This window comes from Bactrocera tryoni, chromosome 1, assembly GCF_016617805.1.
Source record: "Bactrocera tryoni isolate S06 chromosome 1, CSIRO_BtryS06_freeze2, whole genome shotgun sequence".
NCBI lineage: Eukaryota > Metazoa > Arthropoda > Insecta > Diptera > Tephritidae > Bactrocera > Bactrocera tryoni.
The window spans coordinates 79011747-79025552 of NC_052499.1; the positions used below are offsets into that span (position 1 = coordinate 79011747).

Consider the following 13806-nt stretch of genomic DNA (forward strand, 5'->3'; position numbering starts at 1 on the left):
ACGTCATTTTCTCTTCAAGAAGCTGCTCATTTGTCGGAACGGCCGATATCGGACCACTATAACATATAGCTGCCATATAAACTGAACGATCGGAATCAAGTTCTTGTATGGAAAACTTTCATATTTGACAATGTATCTTCACCAAATTTGGTATAGATTATTTTCTAAAGCAACAATGTAATCTACGAAGAAATTGGTCAGATCGGTTAACTATAGCATATAGCTACCATACAAACTGAACACATAGTTACTAAAAGAAATGCACCTGTGAAGGGTATATTAGCTTCGGTGCAGCCGAAGTTAACGTTTTTTCTTGTTACAGCCATTATTTGGTTGCAACATCATTCACATGTTTTCTAAGCGCTATCAGGAACATCACACCAATGACTTTAAACATTCACAGCATCTGTATTTTTCTTTTTGGCCTCAGACTGCAAAAAGAAGAAAGCGAATAACACAATTAATAAAAAAAAACATTGTTTTTTTTAATTTAAATTTTTTTATTCACCTCATCCCAACCACTGCCAGCGCGCTGGATCTCCGTTGCAACTTTCGTACCCTTCTCGGACGTCACCACCTGCACAACTTGTCCTGGCCCATTACGACTTGGTAGCAACTTCTTGGCTGCGGCGATATTCTCATTGTCACCACAACAAAACACGTTCATGCTTGACGGCTTACGGTTATCTAAATTGAAACTATTTAGAAAATTTTTAATAGAATAGTCGCTCTGATCAATATGCACAGCCTTCACCGGCTCATCGGCATCATCTTCGTCATCAGATGGCGAATTATTGACGGATGAGCTGGGATTAGTATTAACACGATTTAAATAAAAGTTGTTATATTTTTGTGGGTATGTTGTTAAACGGGTTAGCCCAATCATATACTTACTAACCGCATAAAGTTTAAAGTAGCATAAGTAAAAACAATAATAAACATTTTTTAGGTTATTATTAAAAGCTTGTGAGCATTTAAAAGCTGTTATTCACAAGAAATTTTAATGAAAAATGTAATTAAATATTTTTTAGACTATATAGAAGTAGGAAGGAACTATAGGAGAACTACCTATACTTGGGGTGGCTAATAAAACATAAAAAAATTATAGAATTAACATTTAAATTAAAAAAAATATTTATTATATAATACCGAAAATGTTAAACAAAAATAATTTTCAAATCTTAATTCCGAATTCAGGTTTGAAAAATGAAAAATATTTTTTTTCTTATTTCAAATACCAGATTGAACGCTGAAAAATATTTTTTTTTTAAATCCAAATGCCGGATTGAACGAGGAAAAATATTTTTTTATTCCAAATGCCGGATTGAACGAGAAAAAATATTTTTTTAATTCCAAATACCGAATTGAAAGCTGAAAAATATTTTTGTATTCTAAATACCGAATTGAACGGTGAAAAATATTTTTGTTAATTCCAAATACCAGATTGAAGGCTGAAATATATTTTTTTGATTCTAAATACCGGATTTAACGAGAAAAAATATTTTTTTTATTTCCAAATACTGGATTGGAAGATGAAAATTATTTTTGTTTTTTAATTCCAAATACCGGATTGAAGTTTAAAAAATATTTTTTTAATCCAAATACCAGATTGAACGATTAAAAATATTGCTTTGATTCTAAATACCGGTTTGAAAAAAAAATAATAATAATAATTCTAATCCCAACTTTATAATTAAATAAATATGTTATTGTCGAATTCACATAGTTCGCGTTTGCGTACTTCGTATTCCACCATTTTTGTCAACTTTTGAAAAGGAAAGCATATATTTAATAAAATTTTAACTAGTTCAAAATTTTTGTTGAAAATTAATTAATTTTAATTGTAGTGCTTCAGTAAGAAAATTTTTAAATATTCTTTTTCATCTCTTTTCATTTAAGTAATTGTTACAGCGGTTTTTAAAATAAAAAAAATATTTTAACATTTTTTTAATTTTATTTCGATTATGGGATGCAAAGGTAAGTTTCCTATTTTTAATTTCAATTTTCAAAAATTTTAATCTTTAAATCCAAATTTTCGAAAAATTAAACTTTTAATTCCTACTTTTGAAAATTCTAAAATGTTAGGTATTTAAAGTTACATGGAAATTTCTAAAGTGGTAATAAAACATTTAAATACTACTTTTAAAATAAATAACAAATAAAAAAATTAAACTTTCAAATTCTGATACTGATTTTTTGATTAAAAATTATTTTAATTAATTAAAATTATATTTTAATTTTTTAATTCCAATCAAAATTACGATAACAATTTAAAAGGGAATTAAATATTGAAATTATAATTTTTTATCCAAAAAACTTCCAGTAAAATATTCACACCTCTGCCTACACTACTATATATGTATATACTTATTTTTATATATTTCTCCTAAACATACATACATATGCACATATGTAGGTGCATATATATTAAATGATACATGTCTGTTTACATTTGGGTGCGCATAATGATTTTACAAATGCTAACGCAGATACATACATACATACATTTCTATGTGCTATTAAGACTCAAGGAAAGTAGTCATACATTAAATTTTTGAGAATATAAATCTGTCATAGAACAAACCGAAATCGACTTCTATGCCTCGTCTGCACATATAGTATGTATACATATGTATGTATCAAATGATATGGAAACACTCAACATTTAATTAGCATGCAGTTGATTAGTAAACTGAAATATTACAAATTAAAATACATACAAATTGTCAATCAGTTTAAAGGCAACTCACTCTCCATTAATGGTTTCCCCTTAATTGTGACAGGTTGTCGGTTTGTTTCTGCAATTTTTAATCGCATGACAAATCTCGACTGGTACCGAAAACATTGAATTTTTTGGGAAAAAGGCGTCGCGTTGAAGTGTGGCAAACGATGCTTTCCGACTACCAGGGTGTCATGAAATGCATTATAACTGGCGATGAGACTTGGATCTATGCTTACGACCCCGAAACAACCGATCAATCGAGCGAATATCGTGCCAAAAGAGAGCCGAGACCAAAAAAATCGCACCAAGGTCGCTCAAAAATCAAGGTCATGTTGACTGTTTTCTTCGATTATCGTGGTGTTGTGCATTATGAATTCCTTCCAACCGGTCAAACAGTCAACAAGGAATATTATTTGAACGTTATGCGTCGTTTTCGTAACGCTATCCGCCTAAAAAGGCCGGAATTGTAGAAAGACAAATCTTGGTTTTTACACCAACGATAATGCACCATCCCATACTGCCCTCGTAATTCGTGATCATTTTGCCAAAAACTCAACCCTGATCTGGCGCCGTGCGACTTCTGGCTGTTCACCAAGCTCAAAAGTCCGCTCCGGAGACACCGTTTTTATACGATAGAGGAGATTCAAGCCGCAGCGAAGACGGAACTGAAGGCCATCCCGGAAAGTGACTACAACCAGCGTTTCGAATATTGGAAAATCCGTTGGCATAAGTGCATTGCATCGGGAGGGGATTACTTTGAAGGGAATGAAATTGATTTGGAAGAATAAGTAAAGAGTTTTCAAAATAAATACAATGTCACCTTATTTTTTGGGCACAGTTGCGCTAATGCATACATCCTTATCTGCCCATAATCCCCGCACTGCAAATGATTCTAGTAAATCAGCTCCACACAGCAATTTCAATTGTACACCATCCTGCCGCTCACGCAAACCGGGAGGCATCCAACCAGGTAGAGTACCGTTTATATCACTTTCTAGTGAGTTGATGTAGTTATTCGTATAATTTTGATGGTACTGCAGAACGGAGATTGTGCGCGACCATTCCGATTGTTGTACTTCCCAGTCGGATGGCTAAAAGTAAAGAAGTAAAATAATTAATTAATAAATAAAAGCCTGTAGATATGTTATAACCAACTTACTTTGATCTATGTTGACGATTGCAAAGCTAATTGCAACATAGCATATCTATGTTTGCCAGCAAGGAGTTCTTCCTTCTGATATGCATCGTGTGTGGGTGAAACGATGCCACCAATGACGTCATGTGTTCCTTGTGTTTTGAAATAATCACGTGCAATTTCTATATTTTAAAGAAAAATATAATAAAAAATATATGCCATATATTCGCATATTTATGTAATCTGAAAGCGCTTAATAGTAATTCACAATCTTACCGAACATGCGAAAGTCCATTGGTGTCGGTGGGTTGAAACAGCCACGGGCTATTAGAACTATCCGAGGCACATTCGACATTCTGGTTGTTTATAATAATTCTTCTTGAACAATTCTTGTCTCGAACAATAAAGAGAAAAATATCCAAGTATATCTTGCAATTTTTGAACACAAAATTACATACATATGTGAATATGTGAACTTTATGCGTATGGTTTTTTAAAATCTGTTTACATATATACATATTTGTAGACATATGACATGGTCTTTTAATATGGTATATGGTTCTTGTATACCATATTAAGATGTTATCAAAACTTCTAATGCTCAAAGCAAATAAATACATATGTATATAAATATATAACTTAAAAAACCCTTATTATATATGTATATAATTATATTAATTAAATATTTAAGTAGTTTTACATATATGACTTTATTATATATTTCAACAGAATGAAATTCATCATTAAATGGGTCGAATTGCACATACATACATACTTATATACTTAAGTGCTTTGATATCAAATGTATGGAAAATACCTATAAATGAGGTGATGGGAGGATGGAGTCATGTGTAGAAGTTCACGCAAGCGAGGAAAGTGGCTCAAAGCAGCTCACGACTTCCGGTCTTAGACCAAGTATCCTCTGGGTAGCCTAAAAACTTCCGTTTGAAGGCGAGCTAAAGTGGGAAGGCGAAACATCCCTTACAAAGGGTTGTGTGCTGGGTTTGGGACCCGCTACGTAAAAAAAAACAGTACAAATGAAAACTAAACGACAGCATCGAATGAGAGACCCCCCTTTTGATGACGACCATGGCAAACGAAATAAGGACTATGATTTAAGGCATGCACCTGGAATGTCCGGTCCCTTAATTGGAAAGGTGCCGCTGCCCAGCTGGTTGATCTCAAAGTGTTCCTCACCACTCTTTCCCTCTCCAAAGCAGAGGGAGTGCGAAGAATCGCCCCACCTCTCTTGAGCGGCCGGACATCATGGACGCTCACTCCAAGTGAGGGACCCACCTCCTTCACCACCTTCTTAATAACTTCCCTAGATGAAGTTGCAGGCCCCTTGCTCTTAACAACAACCGCCCAGGTCTCTACAGGCTTCGGCATCACCGGCGCGATTGCCTCCAGCACCTGTGCTGCAGGCGCAGACATCGGTGTCGACGGAGCCGGCACAGACCTACCCGGCGGCGAAAAGTGCCCCCCATAACTTCCTCTAAGGGCATCAACCTGGCCACGAAGATGGGCATTCTCGGTTATTACCGTCATCAGGAGTTCCTCATACTTTGAGGCAAACTCCAGCAGCACCTTCGCAACCTCCTTTTCAAAGTGTTTGGCACCAAAAACCAACTCACTCCGTTCACCACTTAATTTTTTTGCAGCCACAACATGGCCGACATATCAAAACACCGACAAATCAGAACCACGAAAAATCAAAATACTGACAAACCAAAATGCCGAAATGTGAAAAATATTTTATCTTGTCTGCCCTTATTTCTATAGAAGCACAGAAAGAGAATTCTGCTGACTAAGGGTTATGATGCTGAGCGTGTTCGTGGCCGGAGGCCGAAGGCCGCAGGGCCTCGAACGAACAACGCCACCTTTTCTTGATCTGTCGGTATTTTGATTTGTCGGTATTTTGATTTTTCGGTGTTTCGAATTATCGGTGTTTTGATTTGTCGGTATTTTGACTGTCGGGGTTCTAAATTTCGGCATTTCGTTATACACCCACCCCCACTACCTCTACCGCTCCCTCCCACAACACCACGCTCCACACCTGGAGACGCCATACGCGCCTTACGCTTCGGTGGACCCCAATGGAGGTCCCAACCTCTCCTCCCCGGATGACGTGTCTGCCATCACGGTTGCAGACCCCGATCCATCACTCCCAGCGAGGGAATCAATTCTCTTCTTCCGTGGCAGAGGATCCCTACAAGAAACCACAAGTACAAGGAAAAACCCGGAACAGCTGCTCGCCGGGCGCGTATGACTGTACACACAGAAAAAACTATCAAACGCGCAAGAATGCTCAGTGGCAGTCGCCACCCAAGCGGTTGACTAACGCGAAAAACGCGAGGGCACACACAACCCAAGCACAAAGCCTGGAATGGCCACTCAAAACGGGTGCCGGACGGAGCTTTGACCGCGTACCACCCCGAGTCAACCGAGGCGGCAATGCACCAAGTCACACCGTGGGCACAAAAGCTCACTACCAAGACCAAACAAGTCGCAAAGTTAGCACTTCTCGAACAAGGACAGGCACCGGCACCTTTTAAGCAAAAACTGCCCAAGTCCACCTCGCAACACGGGCAACTGTACGCTAGACGTACAGCACAACTCAAACTCGACAGACAATTCAGCCCGAAAAACCACTCTGCCCCCACACTCAACAAAAAACCACCTGCTCTACCCACCTAACGAATTCAAAAAAACCAAAAAAAAATCAACTTGCTATAAAAAACACCTAACACGAAAAATCACCTACTCTAGTAAAAACACTTGCTACAAAATTCAGTGCGAGCACACACACCCAAACTAAACTACCTAGAAAAAACAAAAACCTACTTCAGCAGTCGAGAAAATTTGTGTATGAACACTCGTTTGCTCACACTCACAAGCTTTTACTTGTTTTCTCCCAACGCCTACACTTCGATTTCAGAAAAAATTATGAAAAATTAATTCTGAAAACGTCAGAAAACAAAAAATTATGCTACCACGGCCTATGATAATGAAAAGCAAATGCCCCTAACACAAAACAACAACAAAGAAGCGTACTTACACACAATTCCCAGCACGAAATTAAAGCACTTAAAAATTATATTTTTTTCAATATTTATTCAAATATTTCTCACAGCTATGCGAGCGCACGTGTTCACAAACTGAATCAAAACTGTAATATTCTGCGATATCACGATTTATTATAATTTACATATATAACTAACAATTATAATATTATATTAATAACTATCGGACTTTCCGTCCGGCACAGTCGGCGTCAAATATAAATCTAATCAAAGTTATGACTGTCAACAGTGATCATTCTATAGTTGTTGTGGAGATCTGTACCTGTTAAAGAAAGTGACAATACGCTTTCATAATTTAGCAACAAGACTTTGATGTAACGTGTCTGTGAATACGACATTTAATATTAGATTTATATTTGACGCCGACTGTGCCGGACGGAAAGTCCGATAGCTATTAATATAATATTATAATTGTTAGTTATATATGTAAATTATAATAAATCGTGATATCGCAGAATATTACATTGGCGACGAGGATAATTGGGAAGTATTATACATAAAATCAGAAAGGCCGTATAGGATTTTGAATTCAAACGGGAGTAGCGACGTTAAGCGCACACACACACGCACAGATTCAAACAGGTATTTTGGTTGAATATGCGTGTAGGGAAATGTAAGAAGAAAATTTTATTCAGCGTTACCTGAATAACGGAATTCATTCCAAATGGAATGAGATTGGAATAAATTGGAAATTTTAAGGTGAAAATAAAAATGTTTGAAATGAATTGAGAAATTGAAAAATTTGAAATTTGCAAATGGAGTGAGATATTCCAAAGGAAAAATTGAAATTTGATAATGATTGGAGAAATTTAAAAAATTGGAAAATAATTAGAAAAAATCGAAAAAGAAAAATAAGTAAAGAGTCTATTCCAAATGGAATGAGACAAATGCAAATGAATTGAGATATTTAAAAAATAGAAAATTTGAACATGATTCGAGAAATCTAGAAAAAACGAAAATAAAAATAAGTAAAGAGTCTATTCCAAATGGAATGAGACAAATGTAAGAGCGAAATGAATGATTGAGAATATGTGCATATTTGTATATTTCAAATGAAATAGAAAGGGGCGAAATGGTATTGTATTAAGAAACTATATTCCAAATTTAATAATGTTGGAAACAAGGGTAAAATGATTCATTTGTTTTCTTTATGTGTAACAAGAAGGTCATGAGGAAAAATTTAGCTGATGAGTTTTTTTCTCAATGAATGAAAGATAAGAAAACACAGTTTTCAAATGTAATCGAAATTAACTTATTTGATTTTTGTTGTTTTTTTATAAAATAAAATGTTGTTTTATGGTAATCGTTTCAGCGAGAAATAAATATGACGGAACTGAAACCATTTCTATGTCAGGGAATGGACAAGGCGTTATGGCGTACGGAGTGGGAGGCGTGGTTGCGTTCGTTTTATATATATATTGACGCAGAGGAGATAACCTCTATATATAAGAAGAGAAATAAACTTCTACATTTGGGAGGATCCCAGCTCCAGGCAGTGGTATATAGCATTCCTGGTGCTTTAGTACCATATGATGAGCAAGCGAGAAACGATGTGTTTACACCTTTGATATCAAAACTCAATGAGTATTTTTCGCCACAACGGAATTCCGCTTTTGAGAGGCACTTGTTTCATTCTATAACACCACTGGAAGGAGAATGTTTTACGGAGTTTTTGATGAGATTACGCCCCCAGATAGCAAAATGTTCGTTTGGTGAGACCAAAGAACAGATTGAAGAAATATGTTTAAAAGATAAAATCATCGATGTCTGGGCACCGTTAGGTTTAAAAAAACGGTTACTTGAAAACGAACTAACTTTGGATGAGGTCATCAAAACATGTAGTATTGATGAACAAGTTAACAAACAAACACAGTCTATGACATCCCAAGGTAATCCAAGCGGCATCAACAAAATTGTACAGCAAAGCATAGAAAGCGAGTGTGGAAGATGCGGTAAAAGGGGACATCGCGAAAATAGTATGGAGTGTCCTGCTAGAAATATGAAATGCAGGAAATGCGATAGAATTGGACATTTTTATCGGAAATGCCGCACACGGTTACGGAAGCCCAACTTCAAAATAGATGAACCGGATAGGAAACGCTGGAGACGAAGAGATACGGTGGTACAGTCTATAAGTAGCGAAATTGGAAATGTATTCGACGGTTCGAAGGGAACTGGGTTATTCAGAGTGGAGAATGAGTCGTCACAAGAGGGGGAGATCTCGTGTAAAATAGGAGGTTACATAATTTCTATGATCATCGATTCGGGCTCTAAATTGAACCTGATCAGCCATTCAGATTGGCAACGATTATGCGAGGAAAAGGCTGTTATGTTTAACTCACGTACTGAATCAGCGAATCATTTTCCGGCATATGCTTTAGATCGTCTACTCAAGGTTTTACAAGTTTTCGAGGCTCAAATTTCGGTACAAAACGATCCGGAACTGATTACTACATTTTACGTAATCGAAAATGGTAAACAATCGCTATTAGGACGGGACACGGCTATCGAACTCAACGTTTTAAGAGTAGGTTTGGACGTGCGTAGAGTTGAGGAAGGCGGAACCGTTTGCCAAATGGCGTGATGTTTCTGTCAAGCTGTCTATTGACGAATCTGTGGTTCCTGTGCAACAACCCATGAGACGTGTGCCGACGGCGTTGGAGGGCAAGATAACTGAGAAACTGGAAGAGGCTTTAAAGTTGGACATTATCGAACCAGTAACTGGCCCAAGTGCCTGGATATCGCCGGTGGTGATTGCCTTTAAAGATGATGGCGATATTCGGGTTTGTATAGATTTGCGCCGGGCAAATAAAGCAATACAGAGAGAAAATTACCCTTTACCGATTTTTGACAACTTTATGACCAAACTAAGGGGAGCCAAGTATTTCTCTCGACTTGATTTAAAAAATGCCTACCATCAGTTGGAGTTGGCTGAGTCCAGCAGAGAACATTACTACATTTATTACGCACCGGGGTTTGCTTCGTTATAAACGTTTAATGTTTGGAGTGAATTCGGCTCCAGAGATATTTCAGAGACTAATGGAGGAATTAATATCTCCTTGTCAAAATGCATTGAACTATATTGATGACGTAATCATTTTTGGAAGCGACCTTGAAGAACAAGATAAGGCACTGGAAATGGTTAAGACAATCTTTAAAACAAATAATGTCTTGCTGAATGAAAAGAAATGCATAATAAGAACTCAAAGGCTGAAATTTTTGGGACACATCCTGTCGAATGAGGGGATTGAAGTTGATCCCGAAAAAGTAAAAGTGATCACAGCATTCAGAGCGCTGAAAAATAAAGAAGAAGTACGTAGTTTTCTTGGTTTAGCCACATATGTGGGTAAGTTTGTAATTGACTCGGCGTCAAATATAAATCTAATATTAAATGTCGTATTCACAGACACGTTACATCAAAGCCTTCCTTGTTGCTAAATTATGAAAGCGTATTGTCACTTTCTTTAACAGGTACAGATCTCCACAACAACTATAGAATGATCACTGTTGACAGTCATAACTTTGAAGTCGTAGATAATTTCAACTGATGCCTTTTTTTGGTTCAGTTTGGCGAATTCTTCTTAAATTTCAGAAACAGTTATTTTACGAATTGGAAGACACATTTGACAAGATACATCCAGGAACTGTATTATTTCAGTATCTTCAGGTGCAAGGTTTGAATTTGGTTGAAACGTTGAGTATAAATGTTGTGCAAATGCTTCAACCTTATCTATGGCAGTTTTACACCAATCTCCGTTATAATTACGTATGGTAACATTTCGCTTTGTAGGTCGCTTTAAATATTTGCTCTCCAAAGGTTATATTCGTAGTCTTTCGCGTTAGGATCCAGACTTTTAAGAAACTCTGCAGTTGCTTCATTTTTTATTTCATGTAAGCGTTTTTTAAGTTGGTTTGATGCTGTATTGTACCTTGTTTTATCTAATGGACACCTACTGGTTTGCCAAATTTTCCGAAGCTTTCGCTTGTTACTTATAAGGTTCCTAAGCTCAGCTGATATAAAAACAGTATTCGCTACCATAGTTTTGGCTGGTGCAGTTCTCCTCATACCTCCTTCATGAATGATGTTTGTAAATGTTTCCACAGCCGTATCCACTTCTAAATCAGTTTTGAGAGAAATTTTTGTATTTAGTTTGGCATCTATCCAATCTTGAAATAGCAAAATATTTGTCCTAGGTGTGACAATTTTATATTTATTTGAGAGTGTTGGAAGAGCAGCGCCATAAGTAATTATAATAGGCGAATGGTTTGAGCTTAGGTCAAAGTTGTCAGAAATATCCAGATGATGTCGTGATACTCCAAAATAAACTGCAAAATCCAAAATATCTGGTATTTTACGGGGGTCTGATGGCCAATACGTTGGTTTCCCCGTAGATATTGTTGAAAAATTGTTTGTATTTATACATTTATACAGCTCTCTTCCCTTGGGATTTGCCAATCTTGATCCCCACCAAGGATGCTTGGCATTATAATCACCGCCAGCAATAAACTTACAGCCAAGTTTTCTAAAAAAATTGCAATAGTCTTGTTCTTTGAAACAAAATCGTGGTGGAAAATGCACTGAGCACACATTAAGATTAAATGACATGCATTTAACATTAATGCAAGCGGCCTGTATAGCGTTTTCATTTATTATTTCCACGATATTATATTTAAGCCCGCTTTTTATTAATATCGCAGAGCCAACATGAGCTCTATTATCTGGATGATTTGCAACAATTAGATCATATCCATGAATTTTAAAGTGTAACCTATTTGTAAAATGAGTTTCTGATATCAAAAATATATCAATGTATTTAGATTTGAGGAAAATTTTTACTTCTTCTGTGTGGTTGGAAAGCCCATTCGCATTCCATATAGCAATTCGAATATCTACTTGCATTTTTTTGATATTAACAGAGATATCATATTGAGGAGATTGTTTGTTAATTCAAATTGTTTTGCTAATAAAGCTTCGATTCTTTCGATTGGATCCTCGTTACTGAAGGGGGTGTAAGGTTTGTTTCGTCGAAAAAAGACCTTTTTTCGTGAATTTTTTTAGAAAAAATTATTGCTGTAGGTTTATTTTACTTATTATTATATGAAAGTACAACATTTGAAGGATACTTAAAAAAAGTTTTATCGAAAAATAACGAGGAATAACGGATTTATCGTCGATCTCTGTAGGCACCTCGAAAAAAAGTTGTTGTGCGGTGACCAGCCTACAGCATCACTGGATCATCGGAAACAAAAAAATTAAAATGCTTTCTTTAGTTTATGAGTTTAGCTTTCAATTGACGTCGAGTTTTTTTTAATTTTTAAATTTTTCAATTTTTGGTACCATTTTCAAGCCAAAATGACGATTTTGGACGAAAAAATCGACCTATTTGTTATTGTAAAAATCTAAGAAATTAAAATTTTTGGAAAAACTCGACGTCATTCGAGAGCTATATATATGTAGAGTATTTGTACAAAATTTCAAAACAATCGATGTAGTAGTTTTTTCTGTAGGCTGGTCGCCGACTTTAAAAATGACATATTTGGGAAAATCGATTCAAAGTTTTGTACACTCAGCGCAGGTAGTTAGAGGTACCGTTATTCAACCTGCTGTAACTTCGTTAGTTTTTCTCCGAATGACCTAAAACTTTAACACAATATTCTTGAGATGTTGATGGTTCAGAAAAAAAATAAAAAAAAAATGGAAATAAAAAAGTTGTCAAACCTTACCCCCCCCTTAAATTTCTATTTTCGCGTAGTATCTGTGCATAAGTAGGGCAGCTACTCCTATTGTTAAAATCATTTTTCCCGTAAGAAGTGGAAACATTATGCTCCTGAGGAGCTTTACTTGATTGCTGACTAAAGAAACGACTATTAGGCTTCTGCTTTGCAACTAATTCTTGATAAATTTTGCAGCCCTTATAGCTAGCAGCATGATCTTGTAAGCAATTAACACATTTGGCAGGTAAATCCTTGTCTTTCTGACACTCTGTGGTTGGATGGCACATAGAACATTTAACGCATCTAAATATCTTTGTACAATACATCTTGGTATGTCCATATTCCTGACATCGAAAGCATTGTACTATATCAGTTGCACAAATTTGTTTAAATTGCCATATACTGAAATAGTACTTATATGAAAATGATTAGTTGTATGACTTTATAAGATAGTACTGATATGAAAATTTTTTATAACAAGTCGTAGATAATTTCGTATATTTGGGAACCAGCATAAACACCACCAACAATGTCAGCCTGGAAATCCAATGCAGGATAACTTTTGCCAACAGGTACTACTTCGGACTGAGTAGGCAATTGAGAAGCAAAGTGCTCTTTCGACGAACAAAAACCAAACTCAATAAGTCACTCATATTCCCGTCCTGCTATATGGTGCAGAGGCATGGACGATGACAACAACTGATGAGTCGACGTTACGAGTTTTCGAGAGAAAAGTTCTGCGAAAGATTTATGGTTCTATACGCGTTGGCCACGGCGAATATCGCATTCGATGGAACGATGATCTGTACGAGATGTACGGCTATGCTGGCTAGGTCATGTTGTCCGGATGGACGAAAACACTCCAGCTCTGAAAGTATTCGACGCAGTACTTGCCGGGGTAAGCAGAGGAAGAGGAAGACCTCCACTCCGTTGGAATGGCCAAGTGGAGAAAAACCTGGCTTCGCTTGGAATATCCAATTGGCGCCACGTAGCGAAAAGAGGAGGCGACTGGCGCGCTGTTGTTAACTCGGCTATAATCGCGTAAGCGGTGTCTACGCCAATAAAGAAGAAGATAAGAAAAAAAAGACATCAAATTAATTTTGTGACCACTACTAATCAAAAACACTGTTGATAAACCATACCTGAAAAAT

The 13806-nt window shown here is 36.4% G+C and overlaps 1 pseudogene; it reads right to left on the bottom strand.

The window, feature by feature from the left end:
* Positions 1-389: 389 nt before the first annotated feature.
* LOC120777291 lies at positions 390-5291 on the bottom strand (annotated as a pseudogene).
* Positions 5292-13806: the final 8515 nt, after the last annotated feature.